At 51.0% G+C, this 9,917-nt stretch overlaps 1 pseudogene; it reads left to right on the top strand.

Moving 5' to 3' along the window:
- Window positions 1-2,347: 2,347 nt before the first annotated feature.
- LOC142768836 (uncharacterized) lies at window positions 2,348-3,980 on the top strand (annotated as a pseudogene).
- The last annotated feature ends 5,937 nt before the right edge of the window (window positions 3,981-9,917 follow it).

The following is a 9,917-nucleotide window of genomic DNA, read 5'->3' as shown; positions in this document are numbered from 1 at the left end:
CTGTATGTCGTTCCCCGTAGAAACGTTGGGCTTCCGTCGTTTACACAAAGCAGCTGCTGCTCCAGAGCAAAGGAGAATACTTGCCTTTTGCGACTGTCTGTTTTCTGACTTCCCCATAGGTGAGCGTTGAAATTTCCGGTGATTCGACGACGAAGTGTATTTTTGCCGAACGCCGCCTATTTCGTTTGGTGTTTTTGTGTGAATTTACGCTCTATCCGAGGATCATCGCTCTCCTGCGGGCAACGATGGATCCAGGCCCCACCGTACGCAATCCGGACATGGTGTCACCTTCGACGTCAACCTCAAGGAAGCGCTACAGCCGGGAGGTCGACAGCACCACTGACAGCACTGAACTGTACACGGCGAGTAGTGAAGACAGCGACGATGATTTCATTCCTGCAGTGAAGCGTAAAGCTAAAAGAAGAATGGTCAGCGCGTCTTCGCCATCCAATCCAAATCACCCAGTGGAATTGTCGGGGCTTTAAGGCTCCCACTAATCGCGCCAACCTCCGGCTTTTCCTCGCAGCATTTCAAAACCTTCCTGCTGTGGTAGCCCTCCAGGAGCCAGGGAGTGCTGCCACACTCACAAACTATGCTACGCTTCAGCAGGACCCTTTATCTTGTATCTGCGTGCACAAAAATTATACGGCCAACCTAGTTGATCTCGACCTTAAGCCAGCTTTCTCGTACGTGATGGTGACACTCCTTCCGCTGCGTAAACAGGACCCGTCACTGCACGTGCTAAACATTTATTGCTCACCGAAACTAAGCAACATTACATTCGCAGACCTTTTTAGCCGCGCCTTAAAGGCTGCAGGCAGGGACCCTCTGGTGATCGCGGGTGATTTTAATGCCCCCAGCACACTCTGGGGGTATGCACGTGAAGAGAAACGTGGACGTAAATTGGCGGAACTTATGTCCACACTGGGCCTAACTCTTCACACCGACCCTGCCTACCCAACTCGCGTGGGTAACTCCGTGACCCGGGACACATGTCCGGACACTACCCTCACAAAAAACATCCAGTATGCGGATTGGGTCAACACTGAAGAGACCCTCGACAGCAACCACTGCATACTCAACACCACCATTCGCACCTATTCTTCGGCAAGACCCTACGGAGAGGCAAAATTACCCGATTACACGAAGTTTCTGCAAGTATACGCCAATTCGACACCCATTGAGGAACAAGGATACCATGCTTGGTCCCAGCAACTGGTTTCCTCATTACGCTCCACAGAAACACAAATTAAACTCTCCGAGGCGACTCCGACGGTGGATAACAATCTCCTTCACCTCTGGGAGGCCCGGCGCAGCCTCGTCCGCCGATGGCGCCGGCAAAAACACAACTGAAAGCTCAAACTTCGCATCGCTAAGCTCACCCAGCGAGCAGCAGAGTACGCGGCCCAGCTCGCTGACTCTAACTGGGTGGACCGTTGCAACATGGCCCCTCGACAAATGTCCAGCCGGATTACCTGGCGCCTCTTCCGCGCCTTGGTTGATCCGACCCAAACTCTAACAAAGACACAAAAGCATCTGCAACGAGCATTTCACAGCTTCGACGGAGACACAGCCAAATTGGCATGTAAACTCCGAGACCAATCTCTATGCACACAGCAGGACTCCCGAAGGCCGGCGTACTCGTATGCAGGTACCGAGAACGCGGAGCTGGATCAACTGTTCCAGTTACACGACCTGAAGGCAGCCCTAGCAAAAATGAGGCGAGGAATGGCGCCAGGAAGGGATAAAATTACCGTGAAATTACTTGCCAATCTTCCTGACTAGGCCTACACCATGCTTCTCGTCTACATCAATTCCATTTGGATCGGGAAAACAAGCCTACCAATTGAGTGGAAGACCACCCTGGTCACCTTCATACCCAAAGCGCGCAAAGCCATTAACGCGGACAACCTCCGCCCCATCTTCCTTACTTCTTGTGTGAGAAAATTAATGGAGATGATGGTGCGCGACAGGTTGTCTGCGTTCCTGGAGACCAAAAATGCATTTGCAGACAGCATGTTCGGGTTCCGCCCACACCGGTCTGCGCAAGATGTCTTGCTTCAGCTCGACCATGAGATCCTCGATCCAGTCGAGTATCCCCTGAATGACAAAGTTGTGCTCGCTTTGAATCTGAAGGGGCCTTTGATAACGTGACCCACGAAATTATTCTAACACATCTCTCACAGGTGGATTAAGGCCAAAACATTTTCAACTATATTAAACAATTCCTCACTGACCGACAATCATACATTCGGATTCAGGACATTGAACACGGCCCTTACCGATTAGGCAAGAGAGGGACTCCGCAGGGAGCGGTCCTCTCGCCCCTCCTATTCAATGCGGCAATGATGAGACTCCCCGCTCAGCTGGCGAAAGTCGAAGGCATACAGCATGCGCTGTAGGCCGACGACATCACCATATGGGCGTCACACGGCTCGGCAGGAGACATGGAGGCAAGCCTGCAGCAAGCGGCGGACATCGTGGATGACTATGCCCGTCACTGCGGCCTTCAGTGCTCCCGTCCAAATCGGAATTCGTGCACATACGCTCCTCCCCAAAGTGCACCACAAAAATCGACCTCTCCCTTCACAGCGGACCAATACCCGAACGCGATGAGATTAGAGTACTGGGGCTTTTTATACACAAAAATCGCAGAGCACACACAACATTGGCCTAATTGCGTAAGGTGGGGGACCAGGTGGCCGGATGGTCCGCCGGGTTTCCAACAAGCGCGGGGGGTTATGATGCAAAGATGCCTTGCGGCTGGCGCATGCATTCGTAACCAGCCGAGTCCTGTACTCGGCTCCATACCTCCACCTACGCAAATCCGACGAGAATGCACTCAAAGTCATTCTCGCAAAATCTGCAAGCGTGCCCTCGACCTTCCTGTCAGCACCTCTAACCAGCGCCTTTTGGGCTTGGGAATGGTGAACACTTTCAAGGAGCTGAGAGAGGCGCACTTGACAAACCAATATACTAGACTCTCTAAAACGCCGTTGAGTCGCCGCCTCCTGGCCCGGCTACACATCAATCATTCAATACACACGGAAGAGCACGTACGGATTCCAGAAGTTTAGCGATACTCCTTGCACGTGCGCCCTTTTCCGGCTAACATGACCCGAGATGACTACAGTGGCCGACGCCTCGCGCAGGCGGAAGCCTTGGCTCGGCACTACGGCCACAAATTCGGAGTATTATACGTGGACGCTTCCGGCCCGCACCACGGTGGTTGGTACACGGCTGCGGTCGTCCACCAAAACAACGTTGTAAACAAACTCACATTCCGTGCACGTATCATTACGCACACGGAGGAGATCGCCATCGCACTAGCCGCCGCAGATCAGGACTTGAGGGTCATCATCACTGACTAAAGGGGTGCCTGTCGCAATATTGAACAGGGATACATTCCGTACCGTGCTTATAAAAGTTTGCATAACAGCACCTACCTTGGTGCCCCCGCGCACCGAGCGATCATATGGGCTCCGGCTCACACGGGCCTCGATGGTAATGAGACGGCCAATGCCGCCGCCCGCGCGCTCACTCTCCGGGCACCATCCTCGTCCCCTACCGATCTGGAACTGGAACCCAATCCCGCCTACACCTTTAAGGAGGTCACACAATTTTATCAATCCGGCCATAACGTCTATCCGAAACCATGTAAGGGCCTCACGAAGGCGGATGAGCGAACCCTCCTTCGCCTTTATACTAAAACCCTATTGTGCCCGGCAATCATAAAACACTTTGACCCCGCTTGCACGGGGAAGTGCCCGCATTGTGAGGAAAATTCCTCTGACATTTTCCACATGGTGTGGGCATGCCAAAAAACCCCAAACCTTACCCCACTACCCAACCCTTCGTGGGAGGACTGGGAGGCGGCCCTGCTCGGCTGCTCTGACCTGACGGCCCAAGGGGCCCTGGTCGAGCGTGCCCGGGCCGCGGCCAACGCCACTCGGCTCTTTTAAGAGGGAGCTCACCTGGTGTTTGTGCGGGGCGGCCCCTTAAGGACCGTTCCCACCCTCCCTATAAATAACATCTGTAAATAAATATTTTTTATCAGCAGCGTCTTCGCCAGCTAGCGTCTTTACCCTGAAGGCGGCGTGCAGTTCTTAACGCTATACCATACTTTTCGTTCCTGTTGACTCTTCGATCAACCTGAAGAACATGAACAGGCAAGTTATATCAGCGCTTCTCGAAGCTATCGTGCCTAATGAGATAAAGGATATTAGATTCAACCCACGGAAGAATATCTTGGCCATAGACGTTGAGCACCCGGCTGCACTACATACCCTGCGAACTGTAACGGAGCTTGGAGGCATCTATCTCAGAACTTACATTCCGCAGGATAGTGACACGATGACAGGCGTCATTTATGACGTTGATGTTTCCATACCGAACGCAGACCTTCCTGTTCTGATAAAGCCAGCTACTGGGGCAACGGACATATTGCAAGTGTGCCGGCTTGGCGAATCCCGTTTCATCAAGGTGACCTTCAGAGGTGATTGCATACCATCACATGTAAAGGTTGGTCATTTTCATCACGTTGTCCGACCATACATCCTAAGACCACTACAGTGCCAGAACTGTCTAAAACTGGGTCATGTTAGTGCTGTGTGCAACAACAAGCAAGCATGCCCACGTTGTACCGGACCCCACAAAGCAGAGGCTTGCCAAGCAACTCTCCTAAAATGCAGCAACTGCAACGGGAACCATGAGACCTCGTCCAAAGACTTCCCAGTACTGAAGAAAGAGAGGAGCATTTTGAGACAAATGCTTAAAGACTGATCCTCACGAAAGTAAGCGGTAACGGTTGTTCAACGACGGCGTTCCCGTCAACGGCGGTGCTCGAAGAAAAGAAAAAGCAGTCCTCTGCCGAAGGTGCCTTCACTAACGCCGCCACCGCCACCACGACCACAGAGACCTCCCCCGCCCCCGCAACCAGGTGGGGTACGTTCAGAGGTGCCGGAAGACACTGTGGCGCTACAGAGAACATCCGGCTCTGACTGTCCCACTTTACCGCGGGTACACGTGTCTACGGAACCACAATATCGACAGTCAACAACGAATATGCCCCCAGCAGGCAGTCTGTCCGCCCAAGAGGTACAAGTCTTTTCTGTATTGAGGTCGTTCATGAGTGTTATTCGCACTCCATTGGATAGTCTACAGATCCCTGCCGCTAAATGCGCGCTGCAAATCTTGGACACACTAGAACCAGTTCTTGCCAGACTTCAGAAACAAGATGGCGCACCATAGACCGCATCAGCCTTTCCGAGAAAACGTCAAGCGTGCTTCCATAATTCAGTGAAACGCAAGAGGTCTACAGTCAAGATCGCCTGAGTTCAGACAATTCATTTGCGAAAATAGGTTTCCCATCCTCATCATTTGTGAACCGCATTTTTCAAAAATACCACGTCTGTCAGGCTATGAATCGTTCGTTTCTTCATCGTGCTTTGAGCGAAGTCAAGTTGCTGTGTACATCCGTAAAGACCTCGCTTACGTTCTCCAACGAGTAGAGTCTCACAATGGAAATCACAACGTGTGTCTATATGTTAAAAAGAAGAAGTTGTCGTTTACGCTGATAGGCGCATATATAGCGCCGTCAGGTCGACTAGATCAACAGATATTGAACGGTGTATTTGCAACGACTCCAGCACCTTGGATATTGATGGGTGACTTCAACGCCCATCATCCATTGTGGTGAAGCATCAGGAAAAATTGAAAAGGCACGGACCTAGTGGATCTCGCATCAGAGCACGGGCTTCAGGTGCTGAACGATAGCAGCCCTACTTATCTCTGAGGAGTAACATACAGCAGTTGCCTGGACTTGACATTAGTGTCGCATAGCATTGTCACGAAAGTCCAATGGTTCACAGATATAGAAACACATGGCAGTGACCATATCCCGACGTACGTGACAGTAAGAGGTTTGGACGATTCTCCTTCCCCTGGACATTCAAGACTTATTGACTGGGAAGAGTTTCAGATATCAGTGGAGAGCAAGTGCATGCACGAACCACCGGAATTCATTGAAGAAGTGATTAGTTGTGCAATGAAGACTTCCACGAAGGTATGTTCGAAAGAATCGAGACGCACGGCACTCGACCAAGAGTTGGAACAACTTTGAGCGGTCCGCCGACGTGCCGAGAGACGATACAGACGCACGAAATCTATCTCTGACCTCAGAGAATCCAGAGGTATTCAGAAAAAAATCCAGCCTCGAATGCACAAACTTCATGAACAACGGTGGAAGAATTTTTGTGACTCGCTAGACACTCGAAAGCTTTTGTCTCCCGTATGGAGGACTCTTCGAGGTATTCACTCGCATCCACAACAGCGTCACCCCTTCGCCGCTCTGGCGCTACATCAACGTCGCTCACAGCTTGATGTTTCTGGAGAATTTTGTGCAAATATCGCCGGCGACATCTCTATACCGATCAATCTATTGCCACAGAATGTTCCAGTCGCACGAGATCAGCAAATGGTGGTTGCATTCACCATGGAAGAACTTCATGCGGCATTGAACACATGCAGACGCTCATCGTCCCCAGGTCCGGATGGAGTGACCTATTCTGCCCTACGTCACCTAGGCCCGAAGGCACAGCGCTGTCTCCTGGACATCTTCAATAAGTCTTAGCATGATGGAATGGTGCCTGATGAGTGGAAGTGTAGTAGCCTGGTGCCTTAGCTGAAGCCCGGAAAGTCTCCATTCAATTTGGCATCATACCGGCCTATAGCACTAGCAAGCTGCGTTGGCAAGGTCATGGAGAGGATGCTGCTTACACGCATGGAATGGTACCTGGAACATTAGAACATCTATCCTGATTCTATGGCTGGTTTTCAACGAGGTCGGTCCTCAGTTGATAGCGTTATTGACTTAGTGACCTCTGTGCAGCATCAGAAATCTCAGAAGCGGCTGTCGGTAGCTCTGTTCTTAGACGTGAAGGGTGCCTATGACAACGTGACCCACGAGGCTGTTCTCAATGCTCTTGAAGCAGCTGAACTTGGAGGTCGTGTCTTTCGATGGGTAAGAAGCTACCTCACAAAGAGATCCATGTTCGTTTTAACTGAAGATGGGTCTACGAATAAGTATTTCACAAGTTGTGGGGTGCCACAAGGCGGTGTTTTGAGTCCAACACTTTTCAACCTGGTTCTCGTGGGGCTCACCAAAATGCTGCCACAGACGGCCTATATATCTCTCTACGCTGACGATATCTGAATTTGGGCGTCCGGCGTGACACGGCCTCAAGTGTGCGCAAGAATACAGAAAGCGGCAACAATGACATCGACATACCTTCGCCAGCAAGGTTTGACTATCGCCACAAAAAAAAAAGGCGCAGCGCTGGCGTTTACACGCAAACCGATGTATTTCTACTCATTGTGCATCGATGGCAGATCAATCCCATATAAGAGCACTCATAGATTCTTAGGCGTCATCGTAGATCGTGACCTAACCTGGAGCCAGCATGTCACATACCTGGAAAAAAAGCTCATTGTCATTCAGAATGTATTCAAGTTCGTCGCCGGAAAATCAAGGGGCCCATCCGTGCACTCCATGTTGCAGCTGTACACAGCCCTCTTTCTCGGAACTCTCCGGTACAGCCTTCCTGTCCTGTCCAACACGTGCAAAACTAACATCCGTGCACTGCAAAGCGTTCCAGCCCAAGCACTTCGGACATGCCTTGGCCTTCCAAGATGCTCATCGACAGTGTCAACTATTGTTATTGCACAAGAAAAACCAGTCACAACGCACATCATTGTCCAGACGCTGAGAGCGCACATTCGGCATTTATCACAGCTACCGTCACATCATTTAATCGTGTTTGACAGCTCGGAGGCCCCATTCTTCGTACTGCGGTATCGTGACAAAACATCAGGACATACTACCGCCTGGCTTCAAACTTGCAATGCATCCTGCAACTGCGAAATGGAGTCTTCGTCAACCTGACGTGCGCTTATCAGTGCCTCGAATCTTTAAGAAGGCACGCATGTCAACGCTAGCCCTGAAGCAATTGACTTTGCGTCTGTTGGACGAAAGGTACTTCGACCGCATACATGTTTACACCGATAGCTACACTAATTCCAACAGCTTCACAGGAGCAGTGGTTGTTCCATCTGAAAATGTGTTGCTTCAGTACAAGTTCTCTCACACCACGACGTCGACAGCAGCAGAGCTCGCAGCACTTTAAGGTGCAGTAAAGTACATTCTTCGCCAGCAACATAACCAATGAACCCTCTTTTGCGACTCCAGGTCAGCCTTACAGTCACTACAATTTGTTATGCAGCACAGGTTACATGAACAATCGGTATATCAGATAAGGCACGACTACCACGAAGCGCTCGCGGAAGGTCATGCTATTGTATTTCAGTGGTTGCCGAGTCATTGGGGAATCGTCGACAATGACCGCGCGGATGAAGCTGCTCGATCGGCTGATGACCAAGACCAGCGCACGCCCATACCACTCTTGAGAACGGACGCTGCAAGGCTACTACAATCACTTGCCCGCCGTATATCTCTCCTACAATGAAATACGCAGGGTTTCTCCAACACGCACCTGTATTCGATCGACCCAAACTTGCAACTTCGCTTGCCATCCGGGCTCCCACGATGCGCTGAAACTTTACTGTGTCGCATGAGATTAGGCGTGGCATTTACGAATTCGTACTCTCGTCTCCTTGGAATGGCGAGCACTTCGGCATGCAACATCTGCGCCTGCGAGGAAACGCTTGAGTACATTCTATGTCATTGCCCAGCATACCAGACCGAACGACGTAATATGGAAGCCAAGCTCTGTCAGCTGGATTCACAGCCGATTACAGAAGAGAAGATCCTGGGACCTTGGTCAACGGCTTCCCATACGCGCAAAGCCACGAAAGCCCTCTTGTACTTTTTAAGGACCACCAAACTTCACAACCGCTTGTGAAAAAACTGTGCGAGGCCGTGCTGTGTAGTCTCGAGATGACTATTCTCCTTTTCCCCCACCCCAAGTGTAGGGTAGCCAACCGAGCCAAGCTTGAATAACCTCCCTGCCTTTCCTCTCTATTTATCTCTCTCTCTCTCTCTCTCCGATGATGATCAATGGTCCAGGTGTGGCTGTTAACAGTGCACGTAGTCTTTCAGGTTGAAAACGGTTTGAAGGTGATAAATATGCACCTACAAGCGTGAAATTGAGGACTCTACGTTTAACTGTCAAGAAGACATACTGGTTGTCATCGTGAGGTGCTACACGGTGCTCGATATAGGTAAGGTCGCATCTGATATATACAATGACTTTACTCTGTTCGTTGCAGGTAGCAGACTTGAAGGCTTCGTACCTGGATAGTCGTATTGCATTGTGTAGCGTTGGCTCACAGATAACAATAATTCGAAACTGGTTTTTAAACACAAATTGTCGGATATCAGAAATGCGGGGCTTGAGGCCTCGGGCATTCCACTGAAATATCGAAGCTCCTTTGATCTCTTTACGAAAGGCTTGCAGAGGCGGAGCCGTGGTGCCTTTCGAGACTTGATAGCACCGGCTTCAGCGCATCCACTAACTGAAGTGCACTCTTTGCAGCCGGACTGTCAATGCTAGTGAGGAGCATACGAATCGTATTGATAAGGGCCTTTACCATGGCTACGATTTCTTTGTCGCGACTATCACCGCCTTCTCGTTCCGAAATGATTGTAGACGAGCGATGCGGTGGCTCAAACGGTGGGTCTTTCGTTGGCAGCGCTGGCCATGCTTCAGGCGAGCTGGTGATGCTCTTGTCTTGCTTGGAGGATTTGTTGTGGGCGTGTCTGGACGCTTGAGATGGTATGCCGGCAGTCGTTTGGTGAGGTTAAATCCTTGCTTCAGCACTGAGTCTCCTCAGGGGCCTCCGGTGACGAGACCGCCGGCGTCGTACTTGGGCAGCGGCCTCCCTGTGAGTTGAGCCATCCC

Source organism: Rhipicephalus microplus, chromosome 1 (assembly GCF_043290135.1).
Source record: "Rhipicephalus microplus isolate Deutch F79 chromosome 1, USDA_Rmic, whole genome shotgun sequence".
NCBI lineage: Eukaryota > Metazoa > Arthropoda > Arachnida > Ixodida > Ixodidae > Rhipicephalus > Rhipicephalus microplus.
Note: the sequence above shows the minus strand (reverse complement) of the source record. Positions and strands in the feature narration are given on the sequence as shown.